Source organism: Ambystoma mexicanum, chromosome 1q, assembly GCF_040938575.1.
Source record: "Ambystoma mexicanum isolate Mex_15411 chromosome 1q, UKY_AmexF1_1, whole genome shotgun sequence".
Classification (NCBI taxonomy): Eukaryota; Metazoa; Chordata; class Amphibia; order Caudata; family Ambystomatidae; genus Ambystoma; species Ambystoma mexicanum.
The window spans coordinates 60295609-60313872 of record NC_090922.1 but is presented as its reverse complement, the minus strand read 5'-3'; the positions used below and the strand labels follow the sequence as shown (position 1 = coordinate 60313872).

Sequence of the window (18264 nt, the reverse complement as noted above, 5' to 3'; positions counted from 1 at the left end):
TGTAGTGACTTGGGAAGGCGATTATTGCTTTTCATGTGTTCTCTAAGCTGTTGATGTGTAAACGTCTTGAGGATTTTTGTACTGAAGAGTGTGTTGGTGATTGGCTGGTGTAGTGTACCTGGTCATTGGGATCAGCAGTGTGCTTTTTAAGAAGAGGCTTGCTAAAGACTGTTTTGATGCCCCGAGGGACGTATTGTTTAATGAATACGTTTTGGAGTGATTGAAAAGAGGGTGCGTGATCTAATTGAAATACTGCTTTGTACATGGTGTTGGGGGGAGGCCTGCAGGTAAACCTGAAATTTTACTGCTGTTGAGCATGTATCGCGAATGGGCAGAAAGCTCCCATTGTTGCAGTTGGTGGTGTGTTGCTGCTGTTTCTATTGCCGAAATTGGCGGTGGTGTTGGTCCTTTCTTATCTTGGATTTTCCTTTGTCACTAAAGCCTGTTGCAATAGAGTTGGGAAACTTTTGGGTACGTGTTACAAGCTGACGTCTTTTTGAATTTGTGGCTTTTTAAACATGTCTTTCTGACTGCGTTGCGTCGGCTGTATGTGCTGTTTTTGTGGGGCTTTTACCATTTCTGCTCGGTTTCTGCAGAGTTGACAGTAGTGAATCATTTTCTTTGTGATAGGTTCTTTTCTTTTTTTTCAGCATTTGACTAAAAAGAAGCCATTTCCCAATGTACAGAAGTCCCATTCTTCCCACGTGTTTACTTTATGCTGTCTATTTTGATGAAAATTTCCTTAAAAAAATGAATCCATGCCAATGTCAGGGAGAGCCTGTCACCCTGAATCAGTATAGTCCACCACTGGTCTGCTAATACTGACGGTTGTTCCTTGATGTATTTCCCCAATATGTTGCTCCTAGTTACTGTCAAAGCCGTGCAAAACAGTACTACATGATGCAGGGATTCTTTGGAGTTCTTGTGTTTTCACAGGCGACATGTCACGTCGGACTCAGTCTTCCTTGATCTTACATCCAGAATTTCCATTGTGGGATATAAATTCAACCAAAAACGCATGAACTGGGCACGGTAGTCCTTATTCAGAAATGTGGCTAAGTATTTCGGTATCGTGTTAAGGCTACAGGCTTCAGGGCATGCCTTTCCATACAATTTGTATTTCAGTCTTTCCTCCTGCGTCGTGATCCAGTCTTCTGTCCACAACTTACGTTTTACCCATGATGGATTATCGAGCAGGGTTACCTCTATTGTTCCCAGGTTAGATTTAACGGACAAGCAAATCAACTTCCATTCCTGCAATACTGTCTTGTTTTTTTCGTTGATGGCTTCCTGCAAGATTTTGAAGCCTCACCGTGGATTTTGAAGAATGCATTTGCGGTATAAGGTTAAAGACTTCTGGACTACAGTTGCATACAAAGAATAAGCCTCAGTTCCATCCTTATAGCCTGGATTGGTGTGCTTCTTGGCAGATCTAACACCCGTTTCCAGAACAGCCCTTATGGTACCCGGCAAACTTCAGTGTCATGAGTCTTGACTGATTAGCATTGATTTCAAGGCAATTTTGCCCAACATAGGCTTGTAGCGCATCTAGCTGTCTTTAAAGACCAATTGGAGTTTGTTCGATTAGGACCAAGTTGTCCGCGTAAAGCAGTCTCCCTAAGCGCTCTTTTCCCATTTTTGGAGGAAAACTTCTAACATTCTTTAAGGTGTCAGGTATGTCAGAAATGAACACGTTGAACAGGGCTGGCGCAAGAGAGCAACCTTGTTTCAATCCCTTTTCTGTGATGATTGATTTGGAAAGGTTACCCTCTTTATCAAGTCTGACTTTTAATGATGTTTCTGAGTATAAATATTTAACTGCTTCCATGATGTCCTGAAGGCATCCCCAGCTTTCCAATTTTGCCCAAAGTTTTGCATGTGCTATTGTGTCAAATGCTCGCGCCAAATCTATGAATGCGAGGTAGATTTGTATGTCTTTTTTTTCTCCATTGTTCTCGCTTTTAAGATGTTAATAATAAAGACATCTAGGGCTGTGCCCACTCCCTTTGCAAAGACAGACTGCCACCTGTCGCAGTTGTTGGTGCTCTAGCTCTAGTTTTGGAGCGCCTTTAAGATCAATGCTGCAAAGATTGTTCCTGCTATATCCAGGAGTGCGTTAGGATAATAGTTTTTAATGTCTATCCTATCCCCCTTCTTGAATATCGGTACAACAACTGAAGATTTCCAAGACAGCGATACTCTTCTGGTCTTTTTTATGTGGCTAAACATTTCCCACAGGAAGGTTGACCATAGACCCTGATCTTTTTTCAGCATAGCGTTGATAATGCCATCTGTCTTCGGAGCCCTCAAATTACTTGCTTTCTGGATCATCAAGAGTATGTCTTCTTTCTCGATGAAAAAGGACCATGCGTCTCTACTCAAAATTATAGTTTCCAGCTCGTCAACACCAATGCTTGCAAATAGTGTTGTAAAGTGCACCACGCAATCACTAGCAGGGACCGCATTTGTTGATAGTCCCTGCTGGGAAGAGTTTATGGTGTTAAATGTCTGCCAAATTTCGCAAGTGTTTTTAGACGCTATATTTTTTTGCATCGTTTCCGAGTCTTGCTGCAATATCCAATAATACTTGATTGCACCCTGTTGTGGTGCCGTTGTTTTAAACTCTTTATCAGGAGCTGCTTATCCGACATCCTACTCCTCTTGAGGTTCCATACTTCCCTAGTAAGCAACTTTTTTTCTGTCATTTCCTCGTCAAAGATATGCTTGTGTGAAAAGGATCTTCTCTGGCCAAATTTTCTGCATTCGACAAAGTCTATCAGCATCTTGGAATAATCTACTCATTCTTCTGTGTCTCCCGTGTCATGTTTGATGGAAGCCATCTGCCTCTTAGTCAATTTATCTATTCTCTCTGGGTAGATGATCAGTCTATTTCTTCCTGCAGTCACGCCCAGGTTCGCGGGGTGCGTCTCGCTGGACCCCAAGTATAAAGCAGCAGTGGTTAACTTCAGGATATTGTGGTCACTTGACCTAGTGTGTAGAATTTGTAGGTTCTTCACTTGAATGAGTGTATTCCTTGATGTAAAAATATAGTCAGGAATCTTTCCCACCCTCTTTTCCACATATGCTTTGTAGGAATGTCACCCTTGATGTTACCATTCAGGATGTCAATGTTACGTAAAAGTAATTCCTCCCTCCATGCTAGGCTTCTTTTTTCAGCCAGAGATGCTATAGTTCTGGATTCTTTATTAGAAGATGCCTTTGGTCAAAGTCAGTGTTTTTATTCATTTTTACATTAAAGAATAACACAAACATTCCAACATGTTCGCCCCCTCACCCCCAGAAGGATCATTGCTGGTTATTTTATTGTACTTGTGAGTGGTCACATAATGTCCAAAATCTGTATTTTGTAAGGGCCCCATTGGAACATATAGTCACTTTGAAGATACACATCCTCCCAGTTGCGTTTAAAAGCGGTTTGGTCCCTTTGTGCCACATGGGTAGCCCATTCCAACGCTATGAAGTTCGACACTTTCTGCAGCCAGTCTAAGTTTGCGGGGCCCTGTTGTTGTTTCCATTTATGGGTGACTACCAACCACGCAGCTATAAGTAAAAGCATAAAACTCCTTAGCTCTCTTTTAGTGAATGTTTTCTGTTTCGGGTCCCACATGCCACATAGCCAAATCCCTAATTCGTTGGGACTAATACGCAGAAATATCTTGCCATTGTGTTCTTGAATCTTTTCCCAAAACGGTTTTATGATGGGGCAGTCCCACCAAATATGTTTCCAATCGCCCCTTCTTTGCCACATCCTCTCCAACAGAGAGTTGACGTTGTCGGATAGATTGAGTGTAGTTGTTCCGGAGTGTAATGCCACTGAAACATTGGGCCTCATTATGAGTCCGGCGGTATCTGTGCCGGAAGAACCGGCAGGCTGCCGCTGGACCCGTATTACCATTCCGCCTCCGTGATTCTTGGAATCACCGGGGCATTACGACCCCGGTGACCCGGGAATTCCGGAGGCGGAATTCTGTAAATCCCCATTCCCATGGAGTCCCATAAGACTCCATGGGAATGGGGACAATGGAAACACTGATTCCGTCTATGACGGAGCCGGTGTTTCCATTTGCGCCTGCAGGCGGGTGGCGTTACTCCCGCCAGGTCAGACCTGGCGGGAGTAACACCTCGCGCCTGCAGGACTCTGAATCAGCCGGTCCGGAAAGAACAGTGGCAGCGTTTTTACCGCCACCGTTCTTTCCGGACCGGCAGGGTCGTAATGAGGCCCATTATCTTATACCACATTTCCCTCGTTTGGATGGAGCAGGTGAGTCTGGGTATTACCCTCCAAAGATATTCCCAATGGTCACTCGGTGTGGTATTATTTAATGTTAGTACCCATTTCTTAATATAATGCCATTGTACTATTGTTGAGCCCTCTATTAATAATCTATATAGATTAGAAATGAACTTCCTGGAACTAGTTTGGGTGGTAATATATTTCTCGAACTAAGAGATTTCTCGCGTGGCCGCCACCTTTACCTCCTTTACCTCCGGGCTATTTACCCAATGACACATTTGATCAAAACGATACCTATCCCCCTCTCCCACACCCATGTCTCTTTTACATTCTTCAAATGTTTTACAAGTGAGTCCCTGAAACATGTCACATATTTTCATACATCCCATCTCCCTCCAAGTTTTGAAAGCTCTGGGTTCCAGCCCCGGTGGGAATGCCGGATTTTGGAATATCGGTGAAAAAGGGGAAGGAATTGTAGATAAAAGGCCTTCTTTAATAACAATGTCCCATACCTCCGTCGCTAGTGCCACAATTGCACTAATTTTGATATTAGGAGGTCTGTGACTCAGGTCTAGCCACAAGTAGTCCTGACAGGGGGTACCTGCAACTGCTCGATCTTGTTGAGCCCAAATCTTCTGACCTTCCGCCGCAAACCACTCCCTAATGATCCGCAATTGTGCGGCTTCATAATATTTTTGGAAATGAAGGAGTCCCAAACAACCCCTATCCCTTGGCGCCGTAAGGGTGCCACATCGCAATTCTGGCTGGCTTGTTTTGCCAAATATACGCCTCTAAAAGTTTTGTAAGTGAGCTAAAGAATGCCTTAGGGACACAAATCGGAAGGGCTTGAAAATTATACAATATTCTAAGGAGGAGGACCATCTTTACAACCATCATTCTCCCCAGCCAGGATATTGCAAGTGGGTTCCATCTAAGCAAATCCCTGAATCCCCACATATTGTTACCATTGGGTCTATCCATGTTTCAACGGCTGTTTCTCTTTGAAGTCCGTTATTGAGGCTGAAAATTGGCCTACCTCCGGTGCTGTGGTATTCCAATACAGGTTGAACACTGTCAGTGCTCTTGATTTAATATGTTCCACCCTTTCAACTCCAGCGTCAAAGCTTCAATGTATGGATTTATTTTTCCACTGTCAATACATTTAATCTAGCCTCATGTTTAAGTGCTATTAGCAGACCTGAAAAGGGTCTGCCTTTCAAACCTTTGACTACGGGGTTGAGGTAGGTGGCGTATCCTTCTAGTATTGGGACTTCTCTTAGCCAAGTTTCTTGTAGGCAGATCAAGTCATAGGCATCAAAGGTTATATCACTCTTTCCAAGCAAGTGCTTAAATCCTCTTGTGTTCCAGCTGCCAATGACGAAGTCCGTAGGTTCAGTCTGAGTGCTCAGTTATGATCTCTTACTTTTCACTGCTAGCGCCTCTGCCAGCCAAATCCAGGTCTCATCTTCAAAGGGTATCCTACTCTCCTTAATGCTGAACCTCCCCCGAGCCCTTTGGTGATCATTAACTGAAGTAGTTAGTGTAAATACTTTGATGTCGATAGATTCTCCTCCTGTGATAGTTTCGTGAAGGATATGGTTGATTTACAAGTCCTATCCCCTGTGCCGACCAGTTTGAAAGAGGATATTTCGTGTCATATTCCTGATTGGCTCTTGATACAACCAAAGTGGACTCTGTTAAATCGAAGCCCATTGGTAACAGTAGCAGTGCTTTGTCTAGCAATAATTGTTTGACTGAGTTAGAGGACAAGTAGATGTACACCTTATAAAGCCTAACTTCTTCCGGAAATTTGCTTATTTTCAAACCCATGGTCGTGATCCATTGCAATTTCGGAATAGGATGTAATAGTCGTAGAACATTTTCTATATTCAGTATTAGGCTGTCGTTGATATGTAGAATTTGCTTTGTCAGGTGCAGCCTTTCTTCAGGGGATTCTCTTTGTTCTTCTTTCGGGGCAGTCCTCGGTCTTTCGCGCTCATTGTCTTTTTGAGGTTATTCGTCGCAAAATGGGCTTCCTCTATTCGGAAGTTCCTTCTGCCTCTATTCTAAAGTTCTAAAAGTCGAGACTGGAAGCGTCTTGTGAGCCAATCTGTGGTCAAACTTGTACGCTTCTGTCCAATAAGACTGTAGTCTTTCCCTAATGATAGTTTGATCACTGTTAAGTCAGAGTTTGGCTAACTCCGGCTGGCAATTAATCATGTAGCCTGAGGTGAGGGTTGATCATTGATAATGGTTCGTGCCCCGTCAGTCTCTGTATTTCTTCTTATGCTAATGATTATGTTTTCCCTAGGCTGCGTTGGTTTGTTTGCTGATTTCACTATGCCCTCATGTACTTCTCGGATGGCTTCAAAACCCTGTTGTTCAGTGGGTTCTTCCTTTTTTTTGATTATTGCAGTTTGTGGCTGTCTTCTCATTCCTAAACTGCAGCATTTTTCAACTTTGGGGAATTTGATTTGCAAGGGGCATAAGTTGCTTCTTCGTTTTGTTTGCTAGTAATAGTGTTATCAAAGGTCCTGGGTCTTTTAGATGTTACTTGTTCTGAGGCCAGTTTTCCCTCTACATTTTTCATCTCGTCTTCCTGATGGTCAATACAGATCTCTGATTGCTCTTGTTCAGCATCTGTGCCTTCAGAGCAACTATTATCCTTGTAGTCCGTCATTGTATAGGTGGAGATGTCCATCAAGTCATCTTATTTGTATTTGAAGCATGGATCCTTTTTTGAGAAGGCACCCAACCCGTCTCACACCCACCTTGACAAATACTGCGTGTCGCAATGGACCATGGACAAGGCTATTGTGTAACAATGAAATATTTATTTATTTTTAAAATTCATATGCAAAATCAGAGCAAAACAAATGTTTAGGGCAGCAATCATCAGTGTGGTGATTATAAGAGCAAAATGGTATAATACAATTAATTTAACTTTCTGACATCAGATACATAAACTTTAAAAGGAGATGGAAGCAAGATTACTTTTTTGTGACACTCATAGATGGCACTTAAGTTATGCACTGCCCCTGCAACACTTCCCCCAAACACCCGCTGACTAAATTCTGTGTGGATGGAAGGGAGTGACAAGTAGTCAGAAATAAGAGGGAAACATCAGTTTTTCAATTCGACCTACCACCCCAGATTCGGAGGTCAAAAGGAAAAATGAAAACCCTAGAAAGGAGCAAAGTCGCATACTCAGAGTTCACTGGATACTTAGAGGTCCGTTTACATTTGCCATAGGATAGATAGGACAGGAATTTGTGTGGCTGTCCTAAAGAGGCAAGGAAGCTTACAAGCTACCGAGCAGGGTACTAAAACAACATACACACAGGTGATAAAATCGACTTTGGGAAGGAAAACAATGCAGCAAAATCACACGAGGCAGGATTGCAATTTCTTCTTTCACACAGCAGGCTTTAAACAAGCAAACAGCTAAGAAAATAGGCCAAACAGTCAAAATCGAAAACCCGTTCTTATGATGGGGATCAAAGGCAGATAGGATAATGAAGTGAAAGGATAACTCTTTATGGGGTGGCAGTATGGATTTCGCTATATGAAATGAAAATCGTTTTTTTTTTAAGGTAAGCAATTACACGGCCAAAATCTGTTTTGATTCTACAATGACAGGTTCTACTGAGACTATATTTTAATGGCTAGCTTATTAAAGAAAGACACTGCATTCAAGGGGGTTAATTTGCAATTTTAACCAGCTCACACCACATACCTCCTTATAGGGGAATAAATGAATTTATCTCAAAAATGGTACTAAGGACTTACACAGACAACTGAAATGATTAGAAAAGAGTTACGCTAACAAATGTAGGCTAACACAGATTCTTCTAAGGACAGGATAAACAGAGGATACTGACAATTTGGGATATGATTAGGGTTCTTAAGGGATTTTTATAGGATTTGAACAAAATGCAAGGTAACAGGGCAGAGTATGCTATTTTTGGGTACTGGGGGAGGTGATAATTACAAAGTGCAATTGAGTTAGGTAATTTGGACAGCCAGCCGGGTCCCTGGACAGCGGGGCAAGGATCTGGTCACTGGGCAGCGGCTGGGCTCTCCTTTATGGGAAGAGCTGGGCAAAAGCGGTCTGGTCCCTGGATTCTCCTGAACGGGATCAGCAGCCTCTCCTCTTTTCTCCCTAGAGTAGTGGGTCTGTCTGGATCTCGATGGGTGGTTCTGCCTGGATCTGGATGATTCTGCCTGGGTCTGGATCAGGGGTTTGTCTCTGGATTTGGGTCTTAGTCAGCAGATCAGGATCTCAGGCAGTTAGTCAGGAAATTCAGTCTGTTTAGTCAGTTTAGTCCTTTGTTTCCCTGCATCCTACTTATATAGGCAAGATGACATTGGAGACTTTTACAATATGGACGGAAGTAATCTGGACATACCCCTTGAATAGGATAGGCCAGGCTATCAGTGTCGCCTCCCCCTCTGAGCTGATTAGTTTGAAAGAAGTAACCTCCCCTTAGGTGTATGTATTTTATGACTCATTTTGTCCCACAAGCCTAATTCTTCACAAAAAGGAGTTATGGAATACAACTTTATATTAACAATAGTCACCCTCATAAAAATCAGATAAGCAGATCCCATATTTCACAAGGAATATGCCGGTTCGAACGCCACCTCTGTGCGATGCTGCTTTGCCCTTGGGCACAATTTTGCTGTGTTTTGAGAAACATAACCCCTAGAATTCTGCAAATGGCTACATATATGCATACTAGCATTTGGCATATTTTCCTCAAGTTTCATGTCTGCGCAAGTTATGATTCACACCGAAATACATTTTTTCTGTCATTCCAGTGTACCATGGGCTAAAACGACGCACCTAGTCTTATTCGGTGTGTCTAAAAATCCCATAAAAATTGTCATAATATCACATTACTGCTTATTCAGGGTATTGAAAGAAATGTCTTAATGTAAAAAGTTCTCTAAAGTCTATGTAGGGCATTTGCCACTATATGGTCGGTCCTTCAAATATCCGCAGCCAACCTGCCCCCTCTGCCAGAATGAACAACAGGGTTTCCATGGCACCCTTTGATACCAGGCAGTTGAAGCTAAGGAGGGGTGTCAAAGGAAATCACACTTCTTTGTGACAGTCCATTGTCCCCCTTGCTGTAGAAATGCCGGCCATCCTGACAAGGTCGCAAATTTCCACACTTTGGCCCTTTCATATTTGTGGAGGGGATTCCTTTCCCATCGGGGCTGGTACCTTTTGAAGTGCCTGCCTAGGCCAAACTTGTTCTGCTAGTTTCAAACGTTTTTTTTCTTCTTTCAACAGAAACCAAGCCTTTTTGGGAATAAGTATAATATACATTTAGACCAAACTCCATCCCCACACATGTAATACTATTTCTATGTGAGTAATGGTATTATTTCACATTTAGTTTTCAAAATGTCACTTCCCTGCTTTGCAAAAGCGTGTTTACAGGTGTTCTTTTTATAACCTGTTAATTTCACAAAATGCAGTTTCTTTGGCATTAATTTTATGAAAGGCTTTTAACGATCGGGTCAGTTTCTGGGCACAGAAAGATGCTCGAAATATTTTCTTTGTAACTGACACAAGGCCAGACAGAAAGCCACACTGTAGCTTTCCTTTGAAGTACTTTGCGTGTGTTGATTTATTTCAAAAGTGAATAATCGCCAGATTTGAACAAGATCCTCTGCTCTTCTTGGACTTTATTTGATGAAAACAATGCCATTCTACAGGGCTTGTCTGATTTCATGGCATTCAAATGCAATACACAGGCAGGACTGTGTTAAATAGAACAAATTGTGTGCTGTTTAAAACGAAAAGAGGCACCAGTGCGACGCCATCTAGAATGCAGGTCATTTTCTGGTGCAGCCTTGAGTTTTTAAATTGACAGAACAACCATGCACCGCCATTCTGAATTGAAGTTATTCTCTCTGGATTCACATGAAGAAAAAACATGCAGACATTCTTGGGGTGGCTATGTTCAAATCTTGCCCCGTATGTGCTTAGCAGACAAAAGCACCGCCATTTTTGGGTGACTGCTGAAATGCAGTTTTGTGATGGAGGGAATTTCTGTTGGGGCTGGTAAATGTACCCCACACTGGTCCAGAATTTCTTGAATTTCCTTTGAGCCTTTTTTGGTCGATTCCTCATCAAACTCCTTGTCCGATATTGTAAATTTAGCTCTTGTTGGTAATGTGGGATTTCTAATGAAAGATCGCCTTTCATTTGACCTCGGCTTGTGTGGGGCCTTTTTGGTCTTAGGTTTTTTTTAGGCCACGTCTTTTGTTTGAGACTTTGTTGTGGATTTCTTTGTGGTCTTAATGATGTTTGCTTGAACTGCCTTTGGCCCTTCCAGTCTCTCCTTTGATGTTTCTGATTTTTTTGCAAATATGTCTAAGGCCTTGACATGCTCTGTTGTATCCAGGACTTCCAGGATGGTTTGGTTCACTAATCGTTTGGTTAACACACCACCTGTTGGGAGGGCTTCAAGCTTGTTATTCGTCTCACCAGTCTGAAAGTGCTACGTACGTTCATCCTTTTCAGAGTAGGGGGTGCCCTTTTTCGTCCATGTTTCAGGATCCTCCCTAGAGACATTTGTTAGTGGGCTTTCTGGCAAGTTCCCTTCATGCATTTGTAGATCTATACAAGCCAATGGCAAGGTGGCTTGTCTTCTTGTCAATCTTCCTTTGTGGTTAAAGCCGCACCCTCCTTGCTGTGTTTGACCATGCATAGTAGTATGGTTATGAATGTTCTCCTGACTATCCTCTTTGGTGACCCACAATTGTTGAGTTGCTGCAAGTTTTCCTTTAGCTTTTTTCCTTGATAAATTGAGTCCAGAATACTATACAGAATGTTTGTGACCTGGGCTGTGCTTTTGTCCCGGTTATTCTGTATGGCTGTTCTAAAACCTTCCACAAGCAGGAGCTTAGAGTGCATCATCCCAATCACTGTTGTTAGGTCTTTCAATTGTTCATTCAGGTTCTCGTACAATTTTATAAACGGTATCATGGTAGTCGATAATGTCGCTATAATTTTAGTGTAAATACCTGAACTTGAATTGCATGTGTCATGTTCGCTTTATGCCCATAGGAGTTTGCAAAATGCTTGAATTGGTGTTGTCCGTGCCGCTTTCTTCAGACATATCCACGTCTATACCCCTAGATTTTGGAAATACGTGTTGTCTCTTTTTACTTTCTCTGTTTGGACACTTGTTGAAGTGTAGCATATCCAGAGTAGGTACATCTGCTGCGTAGATGTTTCGTGGTTGGTCCAAGCTCTTCCTAGGCAGTCTCTGCCCAGTGTTTTTCTGAGATTGTTATGGGCAAGTTGGGGTACTCCTTTAAACTCATCAGGATTGCACTGTTTAATGTTGGGCGATCTAACTTCTAAGAGGACCACTGGTTGTAGGTCTATTCCCAGGTCACCTCCCAGTGCTTGTATGCAATTTGCCGTTCGCTGTTTCTCCAGAGTCGATGTTGTTAAAGCTGTCTAACAGAGCGTGGTCTGAGACTTCGCCCATGTCCTCTGTTTTGAGCCGTCTGGTCTAGAGGAACGTGTGGCGTGTCCTGGACTGGTTTACGGTAGAAGAACCTTTGGTTTGCAGACAAATTGTGTCAAGCCCTTTGGGGATGCCAAATTGATTTTGATATATCAGCTTTCCTCAGTTCATTATCGTAAATCCCCTTCAAAAGGGGCAGTGGCAGAGTTACGGCAGTGGTGCCCTGTTTTAGTGGAGCCGTCGGCTGTGGTGGAGAGGCGCTGCACTCCGCACTCAGGTTTTGTTGATTCAAAAGTTGAATTGCCAGTTTATTTGGGCCTTCAAGGAATTTTCTGGTAGTCTTTCACTCAAACATTTTCAACACTGCTCTTGTTTTTAAAGAAACATTGGGGCTGGCCTTGTGAAAAACTTCACATCCCACCTCAGTCATCTTGTTATTTGTGCCGTTGTGAACTGCTTTGATGTTTACAACGTCAATAGTGGTTGTGCTGTCAGCAGTCACGGGAGCCATTTCACCTCCCTTCATAATGTTGCCTTCTGCTATTACGAAGGCTTTCTGGTTGTCAATGTAAGACTCGGTACTTGCCGCTATTTCCACCTCTATGTTAAAAGAGCAGCTGCCCCTGAGACTCGTTACATAATCAACCTCCAGCTCTGCCCCCAGCGACAGTGCCACCTAAATCGCCACTTAAATCGCTGTCAATGGTGTTGCCCAGGTTACTCCCGGACCACACAGATCTACTCGTGTCGCTCACCTCTTGATTCAGGTAGTGTCGCTCTCCTGCAGATTCTTTTGTTGTGGAGCCGTTAATCAAACAGTGCTCTTCTGGCGCTGGGAGGGGGTTTTCAGCCGATGGTTCTTTGGTTTCAGTTGGGGCTTCCATAATTAGGGGCTCTCTCCGTCCTCCCGCCTCCACTCTGCCACGGACTGCCAAAGACTGCAACTCGCTGACAATTGGTAAAGGTTTTGTAGCAGAGCTCCTCGCTCAGCAGACAGTAGAAATGGTAAGCAGACTGTCAGAGAGGTCTGTCAAAGACTGCAACTCTCCAACAACTCTTTTCTCTCCAATCACTTGTTTTCCTTTATGAGGAGGTGGAGTTTCAAAGTGAACCGGTTGGCTGCTTGTTTCTTTTATGAGAATTTGAAGGTTTTTCTTTAGGTCAATATTTCTGGAGAATTTGAATTCATGCATGGAGGTTGTTGAATTTTCTATCTGGCGTTGCTGTCTGTTTTCCAATTGAGGGCTCGGTTTGGACACTGCCATGTTCTCAAGGACTGTGCCAAGTGTGGTCTTCTTCTTAAACCTGATTGGTGTGGGTGTTGGGGGTGGCAGGGTGATGAGGTGTTTTGATTGAGTTTGGTAGCGTTGCAAATGTTGATGAAGAGACAAAAAGGAATGGCAGGATGGTCCTCTCAGGGTAGTAGGAGCACTGTGGCAAAAACTCTGGTGAAATGTTTGTTAAAAAAACACCATGCAATATGTCCAACAGCGTGGCTGGGTTCTCCGACTAGTTACTTGAAACGCAGGGCACCCAAAATGTTGTAGTCAGTTGTCTAGCGTTTCCAAGCAGAGCTTGAGTAAGTTGTTGGAAAACTACTCAAATGTTACCAACCACTTCTGCCACATTGTCTGCAAAGGCTGTGTTATGGAATGTAGTTTGTACTTTGCTCCATGGATATGCAGAGGTTTGTTATGCTACATGATGTCATGTAAGACTGTTCTATGGTATATTAAGTGGTGCTGTTTGTAAGGTGCATGCCTACTGCTCACAGTCTTTCAGCAAGAACACTACAATTAATGTATATTTTTCGAAATAGCTTGTTTTAAATACTTAAACCTGGACGTGTGTATACTTGTAACTCTGCAAATAGTGCCCTGACATAGCAATCTGGATCCAGCCCTACTTAAATTACTTTGTCCTTCTGAGAGTTCTAGAAAATCAAGGGTTTTACGCACATTACCACAAGGATGCTAGACGCACTCATATGCCCACACACTTGATGATGGGAGGGCAGAGGAGGGGCAAGGTGCAATTAAACATGCACTTTTCAGCTGCACCTGCACAGCCCACACACTTTTCTAGGCGGTCTTTGAATGGTATGTGTACGTTTGGTATGAGGGAGATGAGAGGTAGGGAGAAAGGTGAGTGATGGAAATAATGTTGTGCTGTTTAGTTTTAGCTATTAGGTAGTGCTTAAGCGCCAAAACGATTGTACAACTAGATGGGGAGATGACGCGTGAAAAGGGACACATAGCTTTTGGGCGTTGTCCGAATATTTACCCACCCATTGGTCATAGCCATGCTACTCCCTTTGAAAATTCCCACCCACTACCTGCCCCTTCCCCACTCAAAAACATATCACTATCTTTGAGTTAGCTCTGTCAAGCAGTACCATCAAACTTTGGTCTGCCAGTGTTATTTCTAAACAGTCTGCTGGGACTTAATGGTTTACTTGCAGCTGTAAATGCGCTAATGGTATAGTAAAAATGTCTTAACAAAGTGTGCCTTCAACCACTTGATTTATATTTGTACCTCACACTGGCATCCTGTTAAAAACAATCACTGCCCAAGCCAACAGTTATATCTTATGTATGGGATTAGATGGGTGTTAGGGAGAATTCTCTCTTTAGGCTGAATTTCCTAACCTAGTGAGTCCCCCAGCAGCTTTGCTGGATTTCTGGAGTTTGTTTTTTTTCTCCTGCCAAGAGTGAGACTCTTTTTCTCCCATTCTTGGACATGATTTATGGTGTTCCTTTGACTGTGAATGTGTTTTATGGGCTATGGGGTCCTTTACTCCATAGGGTCTCATGTGTTTTTACTATGTGTGTTACACAGCACCCTCCGTGCAGTAACACAGGGGTGTCATAATAATAATAATAATTTGGCATTTATATAGCGCTACGAACCCTCAGGTATCTGAGCGCTGCTTATTATTACCCACGGTGTGTGGTGCTCATTTATCGACCTCGGAAGGATGAAAGGCTGAGTTGGGCTCCGCCGGGATTCGAACCTGCGTTAGCAAGCTCTGCACAATGTCAAAGCGAGCGCTCTACTCGCTGTGCCACTTGACCGGCTTTTATAGTGATCCCCAACATAGACTCCATACCCTGGGACTGACTACTGTCTCCCAGGGCATGTAAAGTCACCATTGGCTTTACTAGTCCCAAATTATTAACAGAAACCAGTACAAACCATCATATTGTGGACGTACTGGTCGGGGCAATTCGATTCCCCCGAGGTCTGTTAGTCGAGGGGGCACGTCTCCGTCCCCCCTGATCGAGTTTTGGCTGGTGGCAGTGGATACTACTTTTTATATTCGACCGCAAATATTTCCTTATGGGATTTTCCCATTGTTCGAGGCTGCCAACTTTAATTATTTAATTCTCATAGCCTCGAACATACCGCCGGTTTATTTAATTAATATTAATTCGCCGGTAGGTATTTTTTGCCAGGACTCGATTCTAAAATGGCGTTTGTGTTCGCTTCTGTGACTCCAACCCAAGTCGAGCCCTTTGTTCCACTTTTTGGCGGGCTTCTCCACAGAAGCCTCCAAAAGTGGTGCCACTCTGTCTGGGTACCACAGGGGGTGCGGGAGGGGGTTTAGGCACCCTGGACTGAGTTACCTTGGTAACTCAAGTCACACTCTTGTGTGATTGGCCCAAGTAATGAGCCGGCCGGCTCACCACTTAGCATGTTTGATTGACAGCTAGGCTGAGTGAATGGGGGTATGCTGCATAAAAGCAGGGCTTTGGGGACTGGAACTTCAGAAGTCGCCACAGGACCTGAGAATCCGACGAGGGAGAAGCTCAGCCGACCTACCACGATGACACCACCGGTGGAGCCCTGCGGAACCGACTCACCACTTCCCGACGACAGAGAAGATCTCCCGGCTGGAGAGGCTTCTTCCCCTGACTGGTGGGCACAACCAGTTTACCTTCTTCTCTTCGCACCCCAGACCGGTCTGTGGTCGAATTGACCGTGCCAAGCACCCCGGCAGCCGGAGAGCCACTTACCACTGGATCGCGAACCAATGGACCGCTCCTTGTACCTGAGAAACTCTGCGGCTGGTTTCTTCCCTGGAAGTTCAACGGACTCCTGTCTTCCTCCCTGACGAGATCCTCTCTTCCCCTGGACGAAGCACCGACCTGCATCCGCTGCCAGAAACAACTGCCCCCGCTGGAGTATTCTCACCACTTTAAGGTACTGTGTCCGCCAGGCCTCCCTTTCTAAAGATTGCTACAAGGTAATAATAACCCCTTAACCTTCTGGACTGGGCTGGCCGCCTTGACCCTCTAACTGGTCCCTTTCTTTGGTCCAACTCCTTTTTGAACCATTACAAGACTTTTGTGCACTGCAACCGTGTGCCCTTGGACACAGTTCGTTTTGATCCTCTTAAAGCGGGTCCGGCCTACTGACTCTGAATTCACGGTGTTACTTTGCCTTCCTCTCTTGTTGTGTTCGTGAAAAAGTGTTGGGATCTGTTTCAATTGATTCTCTGCTTTTCTCTCCCTTTTTTAAACAAATTATTAGAGTGCCATCTACGTTAAGCGCTCACCGCTGTCTGCAAATAAGTGGGGCTTTACTTATAGACTTGTCTAATATTCTTTTAAGGGAGTGTATATCTTTAAGTGACCGTGTTTTTGAATTGCTTACTATTAGTGCCTGTGTGTCTTTCTAGATGTGGTTTTAAATAAATAATTATATCTCTTTTACACCAAGCTCTGGTCAGTGTTTACTTGTTCTACTGTGTTCTTTTGACCTGTTGTGAATACTCTGTATACTGCCTAACTCTTCTTGAGGGAAGTCTGACTGCTCAGCCACAGCTACCAAGTGAATCTGTGTGGTACAGACTGCTACCAAGTGGGTTTACTGCCAAACACCTGTAGTCCTAAATCTTTTGCAGTGGTCCCAGAGGGAACTGCACAGGTTTGTGCCTAACAATGGGCGTTCGCCAGATACTGCTGTCATGTTCCCAAGTAATCACGCCATTTTCCGGCAAATGGCTATCCCATGCCATCTTCTGAAGCCTGATTGGTGTGGGCGACGTGGTGGGAAAGAGAACTCTGGTGAAATGTTCGTTACGAAAAAAAACAAGAAATATATGTCCAGCGGCGTTTGTGGGTTCTCCATCTAGTTACTTGAAATGCAGGGCTACTGTTTTGTAGTGGTTTGTCCTCCATTTCCAAGCAAAGTTTGAATCCGTTGGCTTTGCAAAAGCTCGTTTTTCCTTTCATTTTTGCAATCTGTCTTGCTACACTCTCCTAAATGTGTCTTTCTGCCCCGTAATCTCGTATTTCTTGCATTCCAACCAGCAATTGCTTTATCATCCGAAAAAAGGGCTAGTTGCCCCTAATTCTACATGGGAATAACCTTTTGCAGATGGCCACCCGTTTCCTTCCTAGCACGGCATGAGAACACAGCTGCTCCTCCTTCCCCATAAGGTTAAGTCTCTGGTAAATTAATGTAATACCCCTTTGGGATCCCAAATCACCCAGTGCCCCTCTGTGTAACGGGATAGTAGTCACAGCTCAGAAACGGATGGGGGAGGGGGGAGGCTGGATTATGCCAAGAACTCCCACAAGAACCATGCTTTCGCCTAAGAAGTACCTAGTAACCTGCAATTCAACCATTGCCAGAACCCTTCTGTCGTGCCCGAAGACCTTCCAGAAAGTCATATCCGGAGCATAGCTCAGAGGAGTCATACACCAATGCCGACTTTCATTCCAGAAGGTTAGCTTGTGTGTCTATGGAACCCGGCCATTCCTGGCCAAGAGAGTGAACAAGGTTTAGAAATTGCAGGTGTCTGGCATGAAGCACTGTATCCTGACAATTTATTACCATTATTATTCTAAGCAGATCAGCTCTTGCTCCCCCTTTTTTTGACTGAGCGATCCGGCGACTAATCAGAGACCACTGAGCTTGTCGCTCTCGCTCAAGTTTCATGAATGAAGCCAGAAGTATCCACCTTGACAGTGTCCACAAGTCTTAGAACTGGTGGCAAGGAAACACGCGGGGCTCTACAAAGCACCTAAATAAATAGATCCTTTGGCAGGGAGGGACTCCTCGTCCATCTTCATTACCTTCCCCTTTGTCCATAAGCAGTAAGAAGACATTTCCTTTTGCTTCGCAGAGAGGGACATGTTCGCTGCTCGGCTAAAATCGCCTTCTCTGTTGAAGACTGTGAGGGGGTCACACGACCGCGTTAACTTAGGGTTATAACTTTTGGCATGCATTCGAGAGTGGCGCTTAGTTCAGCGTTCTCATGGCCCACACCTGAGATTGAGAGTTTAAGAAGTGGTGTGAAGTTAGCATCGCAACAATTTGCAAATAAACACACCCAGCCTCGCATTGTTGCAGGTTGGTGGTACTTTTCCAGATTTTATGAAGCGACATTTTTTGGGTAAAGAACGGCTGTGCTAGGAAGACGTTTTAGCGCATGTTTACACTGTTGAGATTTTCTGGCTCTTGCATGTGTAGGCCGTGGTTTTCATATCATTTCATACGGGGCTCGGA

General features: G+C 43.9%; 1 protein-coding gene across 5 annotated transcripts in view; it reads left to right on the top strand.

Moving 5' to 3' along the window:
• WWP2 (WW domain containing E3 ubiquitin protein ligase 2) overlaps positions 1 to 18264 on the top strand; it is a 1426252-nt gene that overhangs the window by 1065616 nt on the left and 342372 nt on the right. The window lies entirely within an intron of this gene.